The sequence below is a fragment of the Narcine bancroftii genome, chromosome 6 (assembly GCF_036971445.1).
Source record: "Narcine bancroftii isolate sNarBan1 chromosome 6, sNarBan1.hap1, whole genome shotgun sequence".
Lineage (NCBI taxonomy): Eukaryota > Metazoa > Chordata > Chondrichthyes > Torpediniformes > Narcinidae > Narcine > Narcine bancroftii.
Genome location: NC_091474.1, coordinates 137,732,941 through 137,758,508, shown reverse-complemented (window position 1 = coordinate 137,758,508; position 25,568 = coordinate 137,732,941).

Genomic DNA, 25,568 nt, shown 5'->3' with positions numbered 1-25,568 from the left:
GTTTTTACTTGTAGTGGAATAGTATTTGAATAAACATGTTGTTTGTAATCTAAAATTTGTTGGTGTCCTTTCTCCGTCATTGATCTAATCCTTGGAATCTGTATGAACTGTAACGCATGGGTTATAAGTCAGAATTTGTTAAATTAGCATTAGCAGTAGCGAGGAAATGCATTGCAGTTACTTGGAAGTCTGATATATCTTTAGGTATGCTAAGGTCGCATGCAGAAATTCAAAGTTGATTTCTTTTGGAAAAAATTGTGTATAATTTGAGGAACAAGTACCCTTCATTTTTGCAAATTTGGCACCCGTACACCCAAATAATGGGATTAAATTTGTAATGATATCCTCCCTATGCCTCTCGACCTATGAGATTCTCCTCTGAGTGGTTATGAAGAATCTGGAGATATGTGCCAGATGACACCTCTCTATACAATCCAAAAATGTTTTCTTTCTTCTTTTCTTTTTATATACATAGAATTTTATATTTCTATATTATTTTTCTGAAGGTGATGTTGGGAGGGAGGGGGTGAAACTATCATGTATGTAACTTTAATTTCTTTTTTGGAAATTTTTACTACTATATTAATATTGATCACTATATGCATGGTAAATTTTAAATAAGATATTTTTAAAATCTGTGACATATGCCAAACCCAGTAAGGATGTTTTATGTTTCTGTGAGATAATCTCTTACTCCTCTACACTTGAGACAGTATAGGTCCAGTCTTCCAATGGAATAATTTTACACATGCCAGGAATCAAACAAGTGAACATCTGCTGCATTTTCTCTGCCAAAAGTATATGATTTCTTACATCGGGAGAGCAGAAGCAAACACAAAATTCCAAATCCTGTCTTAGCAGGGCCATATCACCTTTATACTTAGACCTAAATCTTTCTGCAATTGGTATCGTTGCATGTTATTTGTCTACAGACATTCAGTTCTTTCTGTCTACCAGCACTTTTCAGGGCTTCAAGACGAATAAGGGAGGTAGATTGCTGCATTCACTAACAATCTCCAGGCATGCAAAAGGAATTCAGGATATTTTATAGACTCATAAAGAGAACAATTTTAAAAAAACCATGCACAAAAGCTTCTTTTGTTGGCTTATTCAGTAAATAAAATTTCTCAATAGTATGTCGAATGCATCAAAGAGCATTAATTCGATTGAATGGCACACACATGTAATGAGGAACAGTCTGTGAAATAGGACATTCCTGAACAACAAGTCTCTCCCTCAGCCTGCAGGTTGTGAATTCAAATCTCCGCAGAAATATAGACAGACACTCCAATGAGGAACCAGTTCAGGTGTGAAAATCATGCCAGCCTCCTCTTTTAAGAGATCATTAAAAAAATGCGATGTTAAAGAAATTGAAGAGAGATATCCTGACCAATCACCAAGTTCAAGTTAATTATCATCTGACAGTACATACACATCCTGACACACAATACCCATTACACAACAATCACTAGAACAATCAAAGCAAACATATTGTTAGCTGGATGGAGTGGAGTCCTGAAACCATGCATCCGTAATTACCAGTATTACCAGAGTGCAGCAGCCCTTCATTTCCGTCTGTTTTAGATGTAACCACAGTTAATCCATTCTATTTTCCAGAGATCGTTTATTTGCAAGTTAAATTGTCGGGTGCACGGGCCTGGATGGATTCGCTTTGAGTCTGACACAAATGCCACCATGCTTTCCATGCTTCTGCTTCCTTGCCTACTGTTTCCAATAACCACTTTTAGATATTGTGGCCATAATCTCTATATGGTCAGAGGAGCATGTAGAGGGCAAATTAGTTGCTGTACATAACAATGATAACTGGTTAGAAGGATGTCACTGGTTGTAAAATACTTTGTGATATTCTGAAGACTTGAAAATTGTTCCATTTTTTAAAAATATATCAATATTTCTCCATTTTTCACTTAACTACTGTATGTGATTTGCTAAAGGATCTATTTAAATTGGCAATCAGCTGCTTAACTCAGAAGACAAAAAGTGAAAGTTACATTACAGCTGGTCCAATAAATCAGAACTCCTAAATGCAGATTAGATGTCCTAACCTCTATTGTTGGTTATTTACTTATTCAGCACTAATCGTTTAAACACAGCTTTTCACCTAAGCAAGCAGTCAAGCATATTTGCCCATGGTGTATTGACTCCAAACCAGAAATCCTCTAAATTCTACATCTGCACATTCCATTCAGAGGCAAGAACAGGGTCAAGAGTTGCAAGGAGAATTGCACCACTAGTGGACTCCATCGTCGGGAGATCATCCAATTCTATCACAAGCTCATGTTTCACAATAAGCAACCCACTTGTTCTTCTTGCTGCACCAAATCTTCATTTCCAGTCCTTTCTTGTAAAATATTCAGCTTATAGACTATTTTTTTTGAATGAGAGTGTTAACATCTCTTTTAATTTTAGTTTAGAACAACAAATGCTAATGTTATGTATTCTGTTGTGATTTGTACACAGAGATTTTGTAGTACTGATGTCAAGACAGGGCTGTAAATATGCCTATTCCTGCCTCAGATGCTTTAATACATTTTAAATTGTTAATTAATGAGGTGAGAATGAAAAGAATACATCTATAATAATTTAAGCATTTCAGGAAATTTGTACATCACCATTGGTGGATTTGAAAGTCTAATTGTTAGGCCTATGAGCCAGTAAAACAAAATATAATTAATGCTTGAAATTAACCTCTGGGTTTCAGGTGCAGGAATAAACTGTTTGAAATCAATCTTCAATAAAGTCCAGCATCATCAGCTTGTGTAACTTGTGCTGACAATTACATTTGCATTTATATACTTCTTAATAATTATCTATTTGAATAAAACTTTGAGGATTTCAGGCTTTCAAATAGAAGAATAAAGTATGAATTCAGACTTTTTATTGATCAAATGTTTGAAGTGCTCAGGAATGAAATGATCTTCAGCACCCAGAAGATCTCTTAAACGATAACTCCTGAGGAAGAGCTCAAACCTAAAACATCAACGGCCTTTTACTTCCTGTGGATGCCGTGTGTCCTGCTGAGCTTCTCTCCCATTTTGGTGCATGGCAGTAGACCCAGCAACAGCAAATTTTCTTATTTACCTTCTCTTTGGCCATCAGCAGCTGGGCAGTTGGATTCCAATGAACCAATCCTGGTTGGTGCTGATCCTAACTTAGTAAAGTGACAACTGCAGCAAAATCCAGTCTTTACCATTTGACATAGCAGTAGCTGGTACTGGGTGTTGTGTTTCATGCTCCTCACTGTTTATATCTCTGAAAACATGCATTGTTGAGAGGAAATAATCCCTACATTGCATATTTTGCAACAGAATTACTAATAGTGAAGATTTGTACTTCCGTTGGTGAATCAATTTTATTCAAAATGCTGGGTCCAGTCTTCAGTGATCATGGTATTACTTGCAGCACTGCCACATTCCAATTTTCAACTTCAATGTTTCGAAGTGAGGTAAAATTATCGACCTTTTAGCAGACGATGGAGAGGATTGCAGAAAAATGGAAGACCTTGTTCATAGTGTTTGTTTCCTTATTCGCTAACTCACCATCCACATGATTACTGGAGGGAAAATAGATATAATAATATCTCTTTTCACAATTTCCTGATTTGCTGTTAACCAAACAGGCAAAAGTTCTGATTTAAAAAATACTATTCTTGTCCCAAATGCTACCATGTGATCCCAACATAAGACTTTATTTATCACAAATGCAGGAATGTAACTTATATAACTTTTCATTTGCTGCCAATTTAAAGACAAGATTAGGAACCTTCTACTTTCTCCAGCCAGCTTTTTGAAGATAAATTAAAGCTAACATTGAAAAAAAATGCTTTCTTCTTCAGATCACAAACATTGACGAGCGATATTTATTACCCATCCCTAGCTACACTGATGAAGAAGTAATTAATCTTGACCTAAACTGCTGGATACTTTTGATGCCAACACCTGCAAGAGGTGCATCCAGCTGCAGCTCCTTACAGTCCGAGTTAGGGAATTGGAGCTGAATCTAGATGAACTTCAGATTATTCGGGATGGGGAGACAGACACCACTAAAAGGCAGGAGGAAGATAGCTGGTGACTGTTAGGAGAGGAAAGGGGAATAGGCAGTCAGCGCAGAGCACCCCTGTGGCCATTCCCCTCAACAATAAGTATACCATTTTGGATACTGTTGGAGAGAATGAACTACCAGGGTCAGGTGTCTGGCACAGAGTCTGAGCCCTTCAGCAAAGAAGGGAAGGGGAATGAGGAGAGCAATAGTTAGGTGAATAGACAGGAGGTTCTGTGAACAAGATAGAGACTACTGTTGCCTCTCAGTTGCCAGAGTCAAGGATGTCTCAGATCAAATCCATAGCATTCTGAAGGGGTAGGGTGAGCAGCCAGATGTTGCGGTCCACGTTGGGACCATTGACATAGATTGGAGTAGGGATACAGTCCTGACGAGGGAATATTGGGAGTTAGGACGTAAGGTGAAAAGCAGGACCTCAAGAGTGGTAATCTGAGGATTGCTGCCTGTGCCACACACCAGAAGGGAACAATATATTGTGGCAGATGAATGCACGGCTGAAGAGTGGGTACAGGGAATTCAGATTTGTGGATCATTGGGATCTTTTCTGGGGAATGTCTGACCTGTTCAAAATGGGTGGACTATTGTACTGGAAATGCAGCAATATCCTGCTGGGCTGATTTGCTTGAGGTGTTGGGGAGAGTTTGGCAGTTGGATGAAAACCAGAATGTGAGTGCAGAGAATAGTGAAGAAGATGGAAAGGGTGATGCAATGTGTTGACGGTTTGTGAGGAAGGACAGATAGGAGAAGTATAGTCTAAGTGTCGTCCGTTGGAGGGTTTTAAATATGTCTACTTCAATGCAAAGTGTATTAGGACTAAAGGAGATGAATAGAACTTGGACCACTGTCCCCACAGGATTCAAGGCAGCACCATTACGCTGGTGCACAGAGAGTGACAGTAGCTGAACTAAATGACTACCATCCATGGCACTAACTTTCACAATCATTAATTAGTTGAGCAACTGACTATGGAGTCCATCAAAGTGCACCTACCAGTACCAATGGCCCTATTCCAATTTGCCTATCAGCCAAATAGATGCACACATTATGCAATCGCCCTGATCCTCCAGTCCATTCTGACATCTAGAAAACGATGCCTCATATAGCATTTACATCAATTCGGCATTCAACATAATCATACCTCACAGGCCGGAGGATAAACTGTCCTCACCGGGACACAGTACCCCTCTCTGCAACTAGATCCTGAACTTCTTGATTGAAAGACAACAGTCTGTCCAGGTTAGCAGCAAAACCTCAAGCCCCATCACACTGAGCACTGGTGCACCTTAGGGTGTTTACGCTACTAGCTCACAACAGTATTGCCATGTTCAGCTCCGAGAGAATCATTGTTTGCGGATGACACAACTGTAGTTGGCCTCATCAACAACAATGACGAGTTGGCTTACGGAGAGGAGGTTGAAAGACTTCTACAATGGTGCAAGATCAACAATCTGAGTCTCAATGTGATCAAGATAAAGGAGATGATTGTGGACATCAAGGGGTTACAGGTCCACTCCCCACTACATATCAATAGCTCCATTGTAGAAAGAGTGGGAGCACAAAGCTGCTTGGTGTCCATTTAAAGGATGATGTATCCTAGACCCACAAGGCTTCTCCATTAGTAAGAAAGGTACAGCAGCACCTACACTTCCTAAAGAGGTTGAGGAGGTCAAGACTACCGGCCACCATCCTAACAACTTTCTCCAGGAACACAATAGAGAGTCCTGGCTGGCTGCATTATAGTGTGGTATGATGGCTGCAAAGCATCAGATTAGAGTAAGTACAGAGGGTGATTAAATTTGCTGAGAAAATCACTGGGCTCTCCCTTCCCTCTATCAACAAAATCTACCAGGGCTTAAAGAAGACTCAGAGAATCATCAAAGACCCTTACCATCCAGCCCGCAGTATCTTTTAGACACTACTTTCAAGGAAGTGGTTCAGGACTATAAAAAACAGGACTGCCAGGCTGGGAAATGGCTTCTTTCTGCAGGGGGTAAGACTTGAACAATCCTCAAAACTGTCAATTTTTATATATATATTGATTTTGGATCACTATGTATATACGGCATTAATGTGTAAGAAGTATTGTATGTCTCTGTGTTTGCAATATGATCTAGAGATACACTCTTTTGTCAGGTTGTACAATAAGATAACAATAAACTGGAGCTTGAACTTGAATGTAACGCTGCAACTGCACAGGGTGCTGGTGAGGCTGCACCTGGAGAACTGTGTACAGTCTAGTTTCCTTGCTTAATTCCTTGATTTTGGCATTGTAGGGGAATTGGTTATGGGGAAAAGGCCGTAGGTGGAGCTGAGTCCATGGCCAGATCAGTTGTGATCTTATTGATTGCGGGAGCGGGCTTGACTCCTGCTATGATTTCTTCTATTCTTGCAGAGATAGGAATGAATGGACCCATAAAGGCATTGACTTAAGGGTGAAAAGTTTAAAATGAAATGTTATTCGCCTTCATGTTCTTAATTTGTGCTCCTGGAATTGGTTACTAATAAGACAGTAATAGATAAAATTGTTAAACTATAAAAATAGGAGCAGGAGAAAGACATTTGACCTCTTCAACATGTTATGCCATTCAGTGTGACTCTGGCTAGCTGTCAACTCAATATCAGATTCCATTATTATCCACAAAACCATGCATCTCTGCATTGACTGAGTTTTAAAAGCCCATCCTGGGATTAAAAAAATCCAAATATTCCAGCAGCAAATGGCCCCCTCCTTGCATTGAGACTGACATTAGTGCAGCATGTATATAGTTCAGTTATTAGTTTCTCTGCAAATTTTAATTTTAAATTCAGCTGAGCTGCTGAGACAGTTTCAACAAATTAAAATTACATCCTCAAGAGCACTTGTGGTGAAGCATCTCCAGAGAAATAAAATCTTCCGCGGCTTACTTTGTAACGACGTCAAATTTGTGCAGTCTGCACAACAATGAAGGTGATTTTGGTCTTTAAATTCATTGCACCTCGATTGTTGGGCAGCAGGAAAATAAGTTGCAATGCAGCTGTGAATAGTATAGGTGGCTTGTTCATCTGGAGGATTTGATTTCAGCAAGGGATAAAAAAAAGAGATCGATATAATGGCACTCAGCCACAATAAATCATCTCTTCATTTCTAATGAAATCTCTTTCCCACTTCTTTTCCTTCTCCAGAGCAATGATATCTTCCATCTCATTTCATTGCGAACACAGTTCAGACCAGAATTGGCAAAATCACAAACGGCAATGAGGAAGCGTACAGGAGGGAGATAGATCAGCTCGTTGAGTGGTGTAATGACAACAACCTTGCTCTCAATGTCAGGAAAACCAAGGAGATTACTGTGGACTACGTGAGGAAGTCAGGGGAACATGACCCAGTCCTCATAGAGGGTCCAGGAGTGGAGGGGGTGAAGAACTTCAAATTCCTGGGTGTCAACATCTCCGAGGATCTGACCTGGAGCCTCTAAGTTGATGCAATCACAAAGAAGACTTGCCAGCTGGTATATTTTGTGAGGTGTCTGAGGAGATTCGATATCTCACCAAAGACTCTCATAAACTTCTACAGGCGTTCTGTGGAGGGCATTCTGGCTGGTTGCATCACTGCCTGGTATGGAGGTGCCAACTCTCAGAACAAGAATAACCTCTAGAGGGTTGTTAACTCAGCCTGCAACATCACAGGCACCAGACTTCACTCCATCGAGGACAGCTACATGAGGTGGTGTCTTAAAAAAGCCTCTAACCTCAAAGATCCCCATCACCAAGGCCATGTCCTCTCAGGAAAAAGGTACAGAAGCCTAAAGACAAGCATTCAACAGCACAAGGACAGCTTCTTCCCCACTGCCATCAGATTCCTGAATAATCAATGAACCAAAGACACTGCCTCTATTATTATGCACTAGTATTTTAATCTTTTATAGTAATGTTGTAAGATGTTTATAATATGAATGTTCACACTATAATACTGCCGCAAAACATTGAATTCATGACTTGCTCATGAAAATAAATTCTTATTCTGTTTCTGATAGGAGATGATATGAAGATTGGAGGTGTTGTGGATAATGTTGAAGGCCATTGTAGTTTACAACAGGATATAGGCAGAATGCAGATTTGGGTGGAGAAGTGGGAGATGGTGTTCAATCTGAAATAGAGTAAGGTGATACATTTTGGAAGGTCAAACTTGAAGGCGGAGTATATGGTCAAAGGCAGGATTCTTAATAGTATGGAATTTCAGAGGGAACTTGGGTTCCAAATCCCAAATCTCTCAAGGTTGCTGTGCAGGTTTATAGGATAGTTAAGTAAACCTATGGTATGCTGAGGTTAACTAGCCAGGGGATTGAGTTCAGGAGTTGTAAGGTAATGATGCAGATCTATAAATCTCTAGTGAGACCAGAACATTGTGTTTAGTTCTGGTCACTTAATTATAGGAAGGATGTAGAAGCTATGGAGGGCATGCAGAGGAGATTTACCAGAATGTTCTCCAGATTGCCTTATAACGAAAAGTTTGCAGAACTGGGACTTTCATCTTTGAAGTGAAGAAGGATGAGAAGTGACTTAATAGAGATCTAAAAGATTATGAGAGACATAGATAAGGTAGACAGCCTGCACCATTTTCCCAGGGCAGGGCAGGAGCAGCAAACACCAGAGGACATCTGTATAAAGTCCAAGGAAGAAAATTTGGGGGTATATATTGCTAGGGGTGGTGGTGAATGCTGGAACAATGTGGGCATTTAAGAGACTCTACAATAGTCACATGGACGAAAGAGGGTTGTGAAGTAGTGAAGATTATGAGGTAGGTAGGGTTTATATGCCAGTACAACATTGTGGGGTGAAGGGCCTGTACTGTTTTGTAATGTTCTATGTTGTTTTATTTCTCTACCAGCTATACAAGTTGACTTCCATGGATAGCATGTAAAATAAAGCAAGAATATAAGGAAGGTCCCACTGCTTTCCTCCAACAATTTCTGCTTTTATTTCACCTATATCTTTACCATTGCAAAACATGGAATCACCTAGCCAAGATTTAATTTACAAAACTTCTTTGAATTGTTCATACTTCACCTCATTGACTGAGAGGATGTCTTTAAAATGAGAGCTTTCAGCTTTCCTGAAGTAGATTCATTAAGTAAAACCACTTGAGAGAAGAGTGAGTGGAACGACGGCTGCAAGGGCATCATTTCCAGGAACATGATAAGGATAATTGAGCACTTGTCGTGGCTCACTGGAGGCTTAATCGAACTGGCATGGGAGGTTCCAAGTAATGTCATGACGTCACAATGCGATGATGTCATTTGGATTTTAAAAAGCTGCTTGTGACTGTTCGAGTAAATTACTTTTATTGAACTTCGACAATTACATCTGATCATTTTCTCATTCTTCATTTCACACTGTGACACAGTTGCTACACACTACTAACAGGATCATGTCTCTCATCTTCACAAATTTTTTTAGTGGAGTTGGTATTTCTTGAAAATAAGAGGAACATAAAGCAAAGGACTGAGTAATATGGTAGTTGTAGTGATGTGTTTTCTCCTTGTACATTATTCCCTACCTGTGCTGTTCTATGAGGCTGGCCCGCCCACTAGTGACTCATCTCCTCTGTCTCCGCCCCTTATGACCTGGCCATAAAGGTTGACCTCCCTCCTCCCTCCCCGCATTCCTCCACCTGGATCCGGGCCAGCCATGGACTGTGGTGAGGGAGGAGATGTAGGTGCAATGTGTTGCACCTCCTAACAGCACAGGGGAAGGTGCTGGGGGAGCAATGGGTGGAGAGGTATGAATACACCAGGGAATCACGGAGAGAGCGGTCCCTATGGAAGGCTGAGAGGGGAGGAGAGGGAAAATGTGTCTGGTGGTGGTGTAGTAAATGCTGGAAATTCCAGAAAATAATGTGCTGGATGCGGAGGCTGGTGGGGTGGTAGGTGAGGATGAGGGGGATTCTATATTTGTGCACCTCAGGGCAGAGAGGCCAGGACAGATGAGCAGGAAATGGAGGAGATGTGGGTGAGGGTGAATTGATAGTGGTGGAGGGAAGCCACGGTTGTGGAAGAAGGCAGACATTTCAAAAACTCTGGACTGGAAGACCTCATCCTGGGAACAGGTGCAGCAGAGACAGCGAAATTGAGAGAAGGGGATGAAATCCTTGCAGGGGGCAGGGTGAAAGGAAGTATAAGTCCAGGTAGTTGTGGATGTTGGAGGGTTTGTAGAATATATCAGTGGTCTCCCGAGATGGTGACAGAGGGATCCAGGAAGGGGAGAGCGTTATCAGAGATGGACTAGGTGAGTTTGAGATCAGGGTGGAAGTTGCCGGGATCATCGAGGTGCAACTTCTGTGGGCAAGCGAGACATCCGCAATGTCTCTGCCCTGCGAAAGGAGCTACCTGCTCAGGATGCAGGAAAAAGGGACACTACTAAGATGTTTGCAGGTCCAGAACCCCATCTCAGAGCAGTGCAGCATGTATGGACGAGGAGCTTCCGATGGCGGCCACGTGCGCGGTAAGGCGAATGACATTTTACCCGCTCCTGTCGCCATTATCCGCGCAGTGGCAATTCTTGCCAGCGAGATCACTTCCACCTTCTTCACCAGCGTTAGCAGTGTGGTCAACATGGAGGCCGCCATTTTGGGCATCGGACCTCCCCACCGATGATGAAGACACACACCCATCCTGGCATCAATCACCTTGGACCAAGCCAGCTCTCAACTGATCATGAACTCCATGATGCAGATCGAGGTGAATGGGCACAAATTGAACTGCCTCTTCAATAGTGGCAGTACAGAAAGTTTTATCCACCCCGAGGTGGCCTGTAGACTCTTAATACCCATTTGGCCAATGACTGGGTCCATGTTGATGGCCAAAAGACCAGCGGACTTGAATCTGGGGGTACTGTGTGGTGTCTCTGACGGTGGCGGGGGGTGGGAATATTATAACAATTTCTTGTGTTGTTCATGACCCAGCTCTGTGTGCCAATCCTCCTGGGCCTCGACTTCCAGAGTCAGTTCAGGAGCGTGATGATGGCGTTTGGGGGCCCCCAACCACCGTTCACTGTTTACAACCTGCAGCTTACGGACACCCCCACCAATTGAGCACCCAGCCTCCAGCAATGACCTGCAGCCTCAACACCTTGCAGGTGGCCCCTCCATCACTATTCGTGAACCTCACCAGGGACTGTAAACCGATCACCACCAAGAGTAGATGCTATAGCACTGAGGATATGGCGTTCATCCGGGCCGAGGTTCAGCAACCCTTGGTGGAGGGGATCATAGCCCCTAGCTCCAGCCCCTGGAGGGCACAGATCCTCGTGGTCAGAGAGGCAGGCAAGCCTCGGATGGTGATTGATTATAGTCCAACCATCAACCGCTTCACCCAGTTGGATGCGTACCCTCTACCTCGATAGCCTACTTGGTCAATAAGGTCGCACAATATAGTCTTCTCGACCATTGATCTCAAGTCGGCCAATTATCAACTACCCCTTCGCCCAAGCGAAGTTTCAAGGCCGATGGGAGACTTTTTCCACTTCCTGTGGGTGCCTTTCGGAGTTACTAACGGTGTCTCTGCTTTTCAGAGGGTTATGGATCGGATGGTGGAAGAGCACAAGTTGATGGCGACATTCCCATATCTTGACAATGTCACCATCTGCGGCCACAACCATCAGGACCATGATGCGAACCTCGCGAAGTTCTTACGTATGGCCAAGTCTCTCAACTTGACGTACAATAAGGACAAGTGTGTGTTCAACACAGACCATCTGGCCCTTCTCGGTTGTGTCGTGGTGCATGGTGTCATTGCCCCGGACCCTGACCACACGTGACCCCTTATGAAACTCCCAGTCCCAAACACCCTAAAGGCTCTGAAAAGGTGCCTGGGGCTGTTTTCCTATTATGCACAATGGGTACCCAATTATGCCAATAAAGACCACCCCCTGATTAAGTCCACAACTTTCCCATTATCGGTGGAAGCCCAAGCTGCATTCTACCAGATCCGAGGAGACATCACAAAGGCCACGATGTGGATGAGTCCATTCCATTCCAGGTGGAGAGCGATGCCTCTGATTTCACTCTGGCCGCCACTCTTAACCAGGCAGGCAGGCCAGTAGCTTTTTTCTCCCGTACTCTGTACAGTCCTGAAGTACGTCACTCCTCGGTCAAGGAGGAGGTTCAAGCGATTGTTGAGGTGGTGCGCCACGGGCGACATTACCTGGCTGGTAAATGTTTTACCCCGCAAGAACATTTGTTTGCTTTCCCTAGGAGATCAGCGAATGATGCCTCCATTCCTCCTTGGCTGGCAATCCCAGGGCTGGTCCTGCTACGGAAACACGAGAGAGGCCATAAGACTGGTGGAAGCAGTACACTTCATACACACCAACCCGCAATACACGTTTGTGGGGTTTCCCAATGGCCATGAGGAGACTGTGTCTATCCGAGACTTAGTGAGGGCCAGGGATCCCGAAACCACCCTGCTTGCCACCATCCATCCCACGGAGCAGACCACCCCACACGGGAGCACAATACTGGAGGCCGAGCCACCCGGCTCTCCTCTCCAGGTGTTGGTTCTCCGCGAGGCATCAAATCCCCCTTCCTCCCGGGAGCCCTGAAGCATCACCCCAACCGAGACTGTTCCCTCTCCTGCCCCCCTTGGGACTATTTCCCCTCCCAAACAGCAGAGCTCGGACACTCCTGCCCTCCAGCAGTCCCGCAAAAGGAGGAAGTCGCCGGTGTGGCTAAACCTCTAGTTAAAAAAAAATTTTCTCCCTCCTCCCTTTTCTCCTCCTGTCTCCTCTCTCGTTGTGTCAAAAGAGAAGAGAGTTTCTGTTTAAAAAGAAGGGGTGAATGTAATGGTATGGATTGTGTGTACTAATTGGCTTGGGCTGGCCTGCCCCCTGATGACACTCTCACCTGGACTCCTCCTCTGGGACCTAGGCCATAAAGGCCAGGCCTCTCCCTTCCCTGCACTTCCCTAGTCTGGATCCAGACCAGCTCAAGTCTTCTGAACAATAAAGCCTATCGTTCCCCTCAGTCTTTGTCCTTGTGATTATTGGGACAACTGGTAGTGCCCAACAGTAGTATATATTAGTGGGAAGCTGGCCTCCCGAGATGGTGACAGAGAGATCCAGGAAAGGGAGAGTGTGGTCAGAGATGGACCAGGTGAGTTTGAGGTTGGGGTGGAAGTTGGACAAAAAGTGGATGAAGCTGACAAGTTCATCGCAGGTGCATGAGGCAGCCCCTATGTAGTTGTTGATGTACCAGAGGAAGAGTTGGGGGGGGTCTTGCCTGTGAAGGCTCCACGAAGCCTACAAACAGGCAGGCGTAGTTGGGACCCATGCAGGTACCCATGGCAACTCCTTTGATCTGGAGGAAGTGGGACAAGTTCTGCCAGATGAATTTATTTAAATTACAAAATTCTGTCGACACAGTGGTTGAAGTAAAAACACAAAATACTGGAGAATCTCAGCAGGTCAAACTGTGTCCTTCATGTAACAAAGGCAAAGATACAGATCTGATATTTCGGGCTTGAGCCCTTCATCAAAGTATGAGAAAATGTCCAAACAAAAGGGTAGTGGGGGGAGGGGGATTGGAGTGGCAAGGCAGGAGATGATTCTGGATTTCCTAACAGGGAGGCCACTGTCTATCTGGGATGGCAGCAGGACACCAAGCGCCATAAAGCTGTGCACTGATGGACTTCAGGACTGTGTGCCTCGCCTGCTCCTGTTCATACCACAGGCTCATGACTGCAATGCCAGTTCCATCTCCAAAAGAGTCATCAAGTTTGAAGATGGTATTATATTAAGTGGCCTCATCAGCAACAATGATGTGTTGCACTGCAGAGAAGAGGTGGAAAATCTCTGTGAGAGTAACAACCTAATTCTCAATGTAGATAAGATTGTGGACTTCAGGAAGATCAGTGAAGACCACCCATCACTACACATTAATAGCTCGGTGGAGGGGAGAGTAGAGAGCACCAAGTTCTTCAGAGTTCAGCTCACAAATGATCTATCCTTGACACATAGCATCTCCTCACTTGCCAGGAAGGTGCAACTGCGACTGCACTTGCTGAGAAGGTTGAGGCGGGCAAAGCTAATGGCCACCGTTCTGTAAATTCTCTTCAGGAGCAGCAGTGCCCTAGCCAGCTGCATCACAGTATGGTGTGGTTTCCATAGAGAATTAGATTGGTGGACCGCAGGCAGAATCTGAAATCTGAACTCTAGTTAAGTGGAAAGGGTCAAGGCATTTAAACATCAATGTGATTTACTGGGATCATTGTTTAAAGAGGGCTCATAAAATCAGTGTGGAACCTTAACCACTCCGCACGCAGCAACTTTCAGCTACACCTATGGGGAAAGAGATGCAGTATTAGAGCCAAAATTACTAGGCTGAGGAACAGCTTCTTCCCACAAGCAGTGAGACTGAAAGACTGATGAACTGCTATAACAACTCTCCAAGACTCCACTATTCATTAATAATATTTATTTTAAATATATGTATACTTGTCTGTATGTGTGCTCTGTCTGTATGAGTGTTTGCACTGTTTTGATTTGGGGAATTCAGAACGCTTTTTGTCAGGTTGTACTGGCACAATCGAATGATAAATAAACTTGAATACCGCAGTTTCTAATACAAGAATGTTTGAGAATACTATCAATTGGCCAAGTGATATAAAAAGTTAAGCCACAGTATAATATAATAAGTCCATCAAGTGGAGATGGATTAGAGGCTAGTAGCCTCCTAATACAGTCAGTCTCCAGCTTATAAAAAGGTTCTGTTCTTAAAAACTATGCATAGATAGATTTCTCTGTTCGACAGAAACAAACATTTTCTACAGGTACCTATTGCTCTACACATACTTACTATAATTTGTTCATTTCATTCAATATTCACCCTACCACTGCCCATAATTAAGTTAATGGAATACATATTGCATTCAGTTACTAATAAGTACCACAAAACATTTTACTATTAGTATTACTACTTGGAAATGCTTTAACAATGTATGGGACAATTTGCATAAAGTTGGATTTTCAAAAGACAGATCATCACTTCCAATGTGCACATGATAGATGAAGAAACTTAAGCTGCTCCCCCTCCACCATCAGGCTCCTCAACAACAAACTCAATCAGGGACTCATTTAAGGACTCTGACTTGTGCACTTTATTGATATTTTATTCTCTCTATTGCACATTGTTTACATTCATTATCTATTTACTGTTCTTTATTTGTTTACATGTATTTGCTATGTACAGGGTATTTTTTTACACTATCACTAAGTGGTAATTCTGCCTCATTCACAGGAAAAGGAATCTCAGGGTTGTATGTGATGTACTCTGACAATAAATTTGAAACTAGTTAAGTGTAAAGAGTCCAGGCATCTAAACAAATAGGAATAGGAAATTATCTTATGAGTGGTAAATTAATGTCCTTTGTGTTGACCTCCTAATAATTAGATTGATTGGCTTCAAAAGAAAAAATTAAAAAATATTAGATGGACAATGAATGGCTTTTGGACTAATTGAGTAGTTTTCCTGGAGCTGATCAATTGAATGATATCTGTGATGCATTGGGCTTTGATACCAGGATCCTGTGGTCAGGCAGCAGTGGCAGATTGTCAGCCAAAGCAGAAAGGTAACATTCCAACTTCCATGTTCTTACAGTTCACAATGGAGCTGGAAATGAGAGCTAAATGGAGGAATAAAACTTTGCAGCATCTTCAGGTAACTTTCTTATCCAGAGAAAATCCCCTGTTACCTTTCAACACATGGCTCCAAGAAATAAGCTGAAAAAGATTAGATGGGAATGAAATGGAGGGACAAGAGATAAAGAAGTAAAATTCATAACAAGTACATTAACAACATGTGGTATTCATTACTTTTTCCCTTTAATTTATAAATACCTTCCAAACCAATAAAGCAATATGTTGTGCTACTAATTCCTCAAGTATTGAGGTATAAAGTAAGGCATCAAGAGTATATTCACTTTCCTTTACTTACTAATGGTAGGGTCTGACACTCATAAACATCAGCCAGAAAAATCCAAAATGGTTGAGGTAAACTTAGCAGTTACCATTTGGAAAATATCACAAGTTTGAAACAAGTTTTAAAACACAGAGGAAGAATCCCACTATTAAGTAGATCTACAGGGAACGCTGCCATTGAAGGGCAGCAAAAATCATCAAAGACCCTCACCACCCAGCACTCGCTCTGTTCTCACTGATGCCATCAGGAAAAAGGTATAGGTGCCACAAAACTCGCACCACCAGGTTCAGGAACAACTGCTACCCCTCCACCATCAGACTCCTCAACAACAAACTCAGAGACTAATTTAAGGACTCTTACTTGTGCACTTTATTGATTTTCTTTTAATCTCTCTGTATTGCACAGTCAGTTTGTTTACATTCATTATCTGTTTAAAGTTCTTTTGTTTGTTAGCATGTTTACAGTTTTTTTTTGCACTACCAATTAGTGGTCATTCTGCCGTAGCCACAGGAAAAATGAATCTCAGGGTTGTATGTGATGTCATGAATGTACACTGACAATAAATCTGTAATCTGAGAACCAAATGGGGGTGGTAGGCGGGGATCAATGAAAAGGTAGAGATCGCCAGAAAGTGAATAACACCCCTGTTAGCATTGGCTGAAGCAGAGGGTAGAAAGCTCACGAATAACAGAAATTGGGTCCAAGTGAGGAACAAGTCAGAGAAGATGAAATATGATACAGTGCAAAGAAGAAGCACAAAAAAAAGTGAATTTTGGAAATGTAAGATGCAAAGATTGGACGGCTAATTATCCAAAAGTGTTGAATGAAATGTTAAAGCCAGTGATCTCTGTTATTTGCTTATTGAACTTTTTACCACTGGAATCTTGTCCTCCTTATTCTCTCTCCCAAAAATATTTTTGATTTTGAAAGCCTTCTATGAATCTCTTTTGCTGTAAGAGAACAACTTCAGCTTTTCCCATCTCTCTGCACAACTGAATGTCATGATCTCTGCATCCTTTCGAAGGAGACCCCTTTCACTCCCTCTTCACAAAAATGATCTGCCAAGGATTGAACACAATACTCCTATGAAGATTCAAGCCATGGCTTAAAATGATTTGGTGTTATTTCTTTGCTTTCACGTGATTTGGTTGAAAATGCAAAGATTTAATCTCAACAGCCTCCTTAACCTGTTCTGCCTTTTTCATTCTGTATCTTCACCATTTAAAAATCTGCAAATTCTTAATATCCTCCACATTCTTTATGAGATTTCTGAGTTTAACGAAATCTCTAAACTTTGAACTTGTGTCCATAAATCCATGTCCAAAGAACAGAATTTTTTTTCTACAGGAACAGAGTGGGCAGAATAGTCAAACTTTTGGTCTTGTTGGGACAACATTGTAAATGGAGATATTTTAGCTCACTTTGCTAAACTGTTTCCATTAATTAAAAAACAGCTCGCCTGCTCTTGACCAGATGCCAATATATATATATCAATCTATCAGTAATCTGACTATTTACACTGATCTTTCATCTACATTTCCTTAAAGACTTAAGATTGTGCCAGAAAACTGGCCAATTTGTGGTAGAGACATCTGAAATATGATAAATTATTTCTTGTTACTTACTATTAGAACTCTGTTGTTTCATATTTCTATGCTCATTAAAATTCTTAATGCATAGCATATGAATAATATGGTGGTAGAATATTAGCTAGATATTGTGTCCCTTTAAATAGCATTGTATATTGAATAATTACTTTCTCAAATGTGTAGGATATTCACTATAGTGAAATAACTGGATAAGTGGAATGTTTATATCAGAATAGATTTTACCATAAGCTGAAAACCTGAATGCCCATGAGGGCAGAAGACTGCAGAGAATTGTGACACTGCCAGGTCCATCACAAGCACCCATCCACCGATGACATCAAGGTGTGGTGTTGCCTTAAGAATGCAATCAATGTAATAAAGAACCCCTGTCACCTTGGTCACCATCTCTTCTCAATGTTTCTTTCTGAAGGTACGGAAGTCTGAAGTCCAGCAGCCCTAGGTTAAAGAATAATTTTTCCAACAGCTATCACAGCTATCTTGAACTTCAAATGCATTGTGCAATATTTACAAGAGAACTCTCTTTCTCTGCAAGATAGTTCAGTACTAATCAGCAAACATCCAAGAGGTGTAGAAACATCACTTACTGGTGCTGTTGTGAAGGCAATGACAATATGTTCAAACTGTTTCTCTTCCCCACATCAAATTCCCTTTAAATCCCACCACCTGCTTTGATCTAATAAAATTATTTATGAGCTGCAGATGATAGAAATATGAACTTCCAATTAACTACAGTCTGATTAATTTCAAATAGAAAATCTAGGGTTTACTTTATTGTCCTATACATAAGCTCAATATGCAGAGCAGCAAAAGTTTTCGATGCTGTAGTTTCTCAGGTACATAAAACACATAGGATGAGAAGAAATATATATATATATATATATATATATATATATATATGTAGTATAAAAGGAAGAGCAAAAAGAGTTAATAACATGCTGTCTCTCCCATTCACACTAAATGGCTGTCTGATATGATGGCTTGTTTGTCTTTAGAAAAAAAATTAGATGTTCCACAACTGTAAAGAATGTAAACTTTATTTCTTTAAGGGGTTCTTTTCTTAATTATTTCCCAAATTTGTAAGAATTTTTGAATTTTGACCTCATTGTTCATTTTTCTTTTCATTTATCATATAGTGGACTATGTATGTGTTTTGCCAACAGCCTCTGTAGGAAGGGGGTCGAATTTGTAGAATAGCCAGTTTATATTTTTCTTTTTGCATGTTTTCTTTTAAATGTAACGTAGGCTTTGTCATTACTGTCACTAGTATTATATAAGATTAATTATTGTTCTATTCACATTTATTTACCGATGTAACATTTGCTAAATGAAATTAATAAAAATATTGAAAAAGGAGAAGAAAAAGAGTTTATAATTAATAACACTGGACAACAAAGATTTTTCTTCCTGAACATTTTTGGATGTATTTTATGGATTTTAGGCTACTGATCAACGAAAATCACCTTACAATGTTCCTATCATGTACCATCTTTTAGATATAACTGATTTTTGTGTTTTCCTGTCATATTTTTAAATCTACTTCAAGCATAAACCATGAAGTGCAAATGTCATTGAAAATTAATTTTCAGCATTTGCACTTGGACTTCTTCCCTGCTGATCTTGATGAAGTCAGTGACGAACATGGTGAAAAGTTTCACCAGGACATTGTGACCATGGAAAAGCAGTATGAGGACAACTGGAATCCATCAATGCTGGCCAACTATTGTTCGACACTGACATGAGAGGCATCAGATGCTGAGTACAAACAAAAATCAGTGGCAAAATCTTTTTAGGTCAGTTAAACTAACATAATGTGTCAACATCATTAAGTGATTAAAGATGCTAAATTCAATAAAAGTTAATTTAATGTTTCTTCAAATTTCTACATGATACAACAAATCTGAAAATATCTTTGAAATAAATTTGAAAATATCAGCTTGAAGTTGTCTATCATAACCTCCAATTTGTTTTCAGGAAGCAAACAGTTGGAAAAAAAAGTTGTTCAGCGTAATCAATAACTAATAATAAATATTCACAGTTATCTACCACCACCTTCTGATTCTACTGCCAAGCTAATTTTGTAACTTATTAGTCAGCTCACCCTGGATCATGTGATCTGAACTTCTGTTCCAACCTTTCACACTAAAGTCCTTGTTGACAATGTACTGATCAATCCTCTCCATCATTTCTTAAAAAAATACAGATTCCTGAAACATGTATTTCCATGCACAAAGTTACACTGACTTATCCTTAATTAGTGCTTACCTTTCCAAATGCATGTAGATCCTGTCTCTCAGAGTCAGTTACCATATCTTCTTTACCTACACCCATTTCGACTTGTTTCTCTAACTTCAGAGGAGGTAGGGAAGGTCCTAAATGTATACTTTACTTCAGTATGCACTAGAGACGGGGACCTGTGTGACTGGGAGGTCAGTGCAGAACAGGAAAATGTGCTAAAGCACATCAGGGTTAAGAAAGAGGAAGTTTTGAAGTTGCTTGAAAAGATTTGGATAGATTTATACCGGAACTGATTGGGATATGAATAAGGTTACTATAGGAATTGAAGGAAGAGATTGCTAGGACATTAGCAATGATCATTGTGTCCTCACCAAACTCAGGAGAGATACTAGAGAATTGGAGAATGGCATATCTAGCCCTCTCATTCATGAAAGTGAACTGGGAGAATCTAGCAAATTATAGACCAGTGAGTCTTATGTCAGTGATGGGTAAACTATAGGAGAGGATTCTTAGGAACAGGATGTTTAAGAATTTAGAGAAGCACAATCTTTTGGGGAACAGTCAGCAGCTTTTTGAGTGGCAGGTCATGCCTCGTGAGCCTAAATGAGTTTGATGAGGAGGAGTGGAAACTCATCCAGTAATGAAGCACGTGCAGGGCCGGATTAAGGCAAAGTGCAGCCAAACAATGGTTCCCCCTCGACTCTTCCATTGTGTAACTGACAAGACATTAATTCTCAGTCAGTGCTGAATGTGAAATAATAGATTAAAAATTCAGTTTTCTTCCAGGCCAGACCCCACAACTATATTTAATAGAACCTCAATAGCTATATTAAGACACAGACCATCACATACCCCTACTTGCTGAATATGTATAGATATCTTTTTTTCATTTATTCTGGGGGCCCTAATTCAGCTGCACAATGGAAAATCTAGAGCTGGAAAAAACTCTGTGGTGCTTCTTTCCCTTGGTGCCTGAAGCACGTGCTTACTTTACTTCATGGTTAATCCAGGCCTGGCCATGAGATCCATGGAATGGCTGTGTAGATTCAGAATTGCCTTCCCACAGAAGGCAGAAGGTGGTAGAAGATGAAGTGTATTCTGCCTAAAGGTCAGGGACTAGTAGTGTTCTGCAGGGATCTATTTTGGGACACTGCTTTTGTGCTTTTTATAAATCACTTGGGAAAAGGAGTGGAGGGATGGGTCAGTAAGTTTGCAGATAATACAACAGTTGGAGATATTGTGGATATTGTAGAAGGATACAAAGGGATATAGATAGGATGCAGATTTGGGCAGAGAGTGGCAGATGGAGTTCAATCCAGATAAGTGTCAAGTGACTTATTTTGGAAGGTCAAACTTGGAGGTAGAACATATGGTTAATGGCAGTATTCTTATGTGGAGGAACAGAAGGGTCTTGGGGTCCTTGCTCACAGATTCCTCAAGGTTGCCATGCAAGTTGATAGGGTAATAAAGAAGGCATATCTTATGCTTGCCTTCATTGGATAAGAGCTAAGAGATTGAGTTCAAGAGCTGTGAAATAATGTTGCAGCTCCATAAAACTCTGGTTTGAATTCACTTGGAATATTGTGTTGAGTTTAGTTCACCTTAATGGAGAAAGGATGTGGAAACTTTAAAGAGGGTGCAAAGGACATTTACCAAGATGTTGCTTGGATTGGAGAAAATGTCTCATGATGCAGGAGATGGCACGGTTAGTGCCATGCTATTGCAGCACCAGTGACCAGGGTTCAAATCCCGTGCTGTCTGTAAGGAGTTTGTACATTCTCTGGTTTCCTCCAATTGTTCAAAAACGTGCTGGGGTTGTAGGTCTATTGGGTGTAATTGGGCGGCACAGGCTCGTGAGCCGAAAGGGCCTGTTAATGTACTGTACGTCTAAATTAAAATTAACCAGGTTGACAGAGATAGGGTTTTTCTTTTTGGAGCAACAAAAGATGAGAAGCAACTTAAAAGAGGTAACAATATTATGAGCGCCACAGGTAGGGTGGACAGCCAACACATTTTCCCATGGTGACGATAGCAAATACCAGAGGACATTTGTGAGTGGAGGAATATTTCGAGAAGATTATCAGAGGTTGTTTTTTTTACACAGTGTTGGGTGTCTGGAATGCATTGTCAGGGATGGTAGAGGAGGCCGGTGCAATAGGCAGTTAGATAGGCACATGAATGCAAGAAGAATAAAGAGTTATGGGCTGTACCTTTAGAAAGGATTAAGTTGATGCACAACATTGTAGATGGAAAGGTCTGTACTCTGCTGTAATGTTCAATGTTCTATTTATTAAATCCCTTGAAACTCTTCTCCTCAACTTTACTCAAGAAGAACATAAAGTCCTCCAAAGGGTAGTGGACACAGCCCAGGACATCACAGGCAAAAGCCTCCCCACTATTGAGTATATCTACAGGGAATGCTGCCTTTGGAGAGCAGCAGCAATCATCAAAGATCTTCACCACCCAGCACACGCTCTGTTCTCACTGCTGCCATCAGGAAAGAAGTAAAGGTGCTACAACACTCACACCACTGGGTTCAGGAACAGCTGCAACCCCTCCTCCATGACAAACTCAATCAGAGACTCATTTAAGTACCCTTACTCTTGCACTTTATTGATTTTTATATTCTCTCTGCATTGTGTAGTCAGTTTGTTTAATCTGTTTACAGTTCTTTATTTGTTTACATGTATACACTGTGCACAGTGTATTTTGCACTAAGTGGTAATTCTGCCTCACCAGCAGGAAACAAAATACTCAGGATGGTATGTGATGTCATGTATGTACTCTGATAATAAATCTGAATCTGAAATCTGAACCGGACAATCTTGGTGAATGTGGGTGTGTAGGTTTGGAACTCATGTCAGGTTGAAATGGGGTTCTGCGTTTGCAAACAATCTGATCAAGCCTCAGATTGCCTCAACAGTTGTCAAGGAAGACATGAAGGTGGTGCCAGGGGAAACAGAATGTGTTGTAGCAAGATGAAACAAATGGCTTCATTCTTGCCAGTATTTGTTTGCTGGAATCACAAGTATAATTTCTCAATGTTCATGTCAGATGGCAGTAATAATCTGTTAAAATTATTAACAGACACATTATGAATGAAATGAGTTTCCAATGTGATGAGAGAATCTATTTTCTTGGCATTCATTTGGCTCGTTTTATTACTGAATGAGAGCTAATGGGATAATTAAACAACTTCAACACATCCTTATTATCCACATATTCTTTAAAGTATGAATGCTTGATCAAAGTTGTAATTACAGTCACTTTCCAGGAGTTGAAGCCAAATATGCTAGTCCAGGCATACATGCCATTGTTGCTAACAATGCTGAGGCCAGAAGTAGGAGGGAAATGAGGAAAACAATTCCAGTTACAAGTTCGAGTGGGATTTGCCCTCGCCTCCTCTTTTAAAATTCTTGAAGAAAAGAGTTTTGAAGAATTTTCAGTTTTAAGTTGAGCAGGGGTATTGTGGGGTGAGGAAGAGAGCCTAAAACAACTTACAGAAGTGATTGGACCATCACAAAGATTCACACTTGAATGCACACAATGGGCAAAATGAAACTGTGAGCACCTCACCCAGATGGGAAATTTATTGTTTCAGACAGCTCACCAGAGAGTGACATAGCATTGGGGAGAGAGTCGAAAAGGAGGCAGCCAGAGACTGAACAGCTCAGAGGCTGTGTACATTCACATTTTATGAGGTGCTTGGCAGGGAACATGAAGCAATCTAACTGCTTTCCTTGGATTTAGAATAATTAACAAGTTTCCGTTACCCATAACCATGCCATTGGTAATTGCTCTCGGCTAAATTCCATATTTTTTATGCTATTGTACCAATTATTTTAAATGGATTATAAAATTTTAACATACAACAGGGATTTTTCTAACTATGAAAATAATACTGATTCCTTTTTGTTTCAAAATTCTTAAATCAGGATCCTGGTTTGGATGTGGAGAGGAAATACATTGGTAGCACTGACTCATATCTCATATTTTCTCACAACATGCAAAGAGGCTATTTGGCCCGTTAAACCTCTACTGGCTCTCCAAGCAATCTCATTCCCCTGTTTATTTCCCTGCAACCTATTCTCTAACTCATGCCCATCAACTCTTCCCTGATTCTCCTGGCATCCACCTCAATGAGGAGAACTTCACAGTGGTCAATGATGCTTCCAACCATCTTTGGGCTGTTGAAGCAAACAGGAGTTCCAAGTGAAAACTCTCATGATCTCAGGGAGAATGCTGAAGCTGTATCCTGACAGCATCAGAGGTCAGAATTGAACTCAAGGCAGCAGAGCTATGAGGCAGAGACTCGGCTTAGCATGCCACAGTGAAGTCTATGCATCATCTCGCTGTGAAGGAGGGTTTTCAGTGTCACATAACATTTACTCTCCATATAAAATTTAAATTATGGAATGAAAAATTGATATAAATGAAACAAAAACACAAAATGCCGAGAGGAACCAGGGGGTCAGCAGGATCAAATAGAGTCTCCAAATGAAATGATGACTTGCACCTCTATTACTCAACAGAACCTGGTTGACTACCTGAGTTTGTCCATTTTTTAATTGTAGATTTCAGCATCTATGAGCTCTCTTGTCTTCTGCTAATTTAATATTCTGCCTTTCACAACTGCAGGATGTTCTGAAGAGATTTATGATCAGTACATTGTATTAAAAAAGAGAAAATATCAATATAAACCTTGCAACACGTTACGCCTCAACAGCAGCAATTGAGAGACGCATAAACAGATGGGTTATGTTTATCACAGAATATATTAACAAATTAACAACAATAGAATTACCTCAATAAACTTAAGACCCAAACATAAGCATTTATGACAACTCTATATTAACTATAGATATTTATATGTGGGGAAAAAAAACCCTAGACCATTACAGTCCAAGCTCAAAATACCCCAAAAGAAAACTCCCAAAACAAAACCTCAAATCAGTCATGTCAAGTCCGTCAGTCAAAAGACAAACAGTTCACAGAGTCTGGTCTCCAGGCTTGGAATTCTTAGTTTGGTTGCACGCTGGTCTTTTAGTTGGGTGTTGAAATGGATGACCGTGGTCACTGTAGACTTATGACTTTCCTGAATTTCAAATGTGGCAACAACCACCTTTGATTTCTTCACATGGGAATTTTCACCCAGTGACCTCCTAGTCACTACAGGAGGTTCCATCTCCAAAGCCCAATTTAGGGTTAACAAGTGACCTTCTGTCACACAAGTCTTCCCCTCTAAACACCCTGATTGGGGTTGTCAAGTGACTCCTGTCACACGAAGTCTTCCCTTTGGAAGGGGACTGAGGAAGCCCAGGTCGGTCACACACACACTCTGGGTATTAGAGTGGGGCAAACAGTTGTCAGGACCACAGTGCTGGCACCCACAGACAAAGTAGTTCAGTCTTCTTTTCTCCCACTGAAACTACTGGGTGAGCATACTGACAGACAGTTACGGACTGCAATGCTAGCAACTGTGAACAAAGCAACTCAGCCTCTTGTTTGCTGAAGCTGCTGGGTGAGCATGCACACACAGACCGACCGTCTGACTGACTGCCCTCCGACTAACCGACCAACCTGCGCTGGGCTCTTCAACTGCCCCAGCTCTCCCGATTGGTGGAGAGAGGTTGACTACAGTAGACACACTCTCTGTGAACCCATTGGCTTCCAGCGCATGGCTCGCGCTTTTG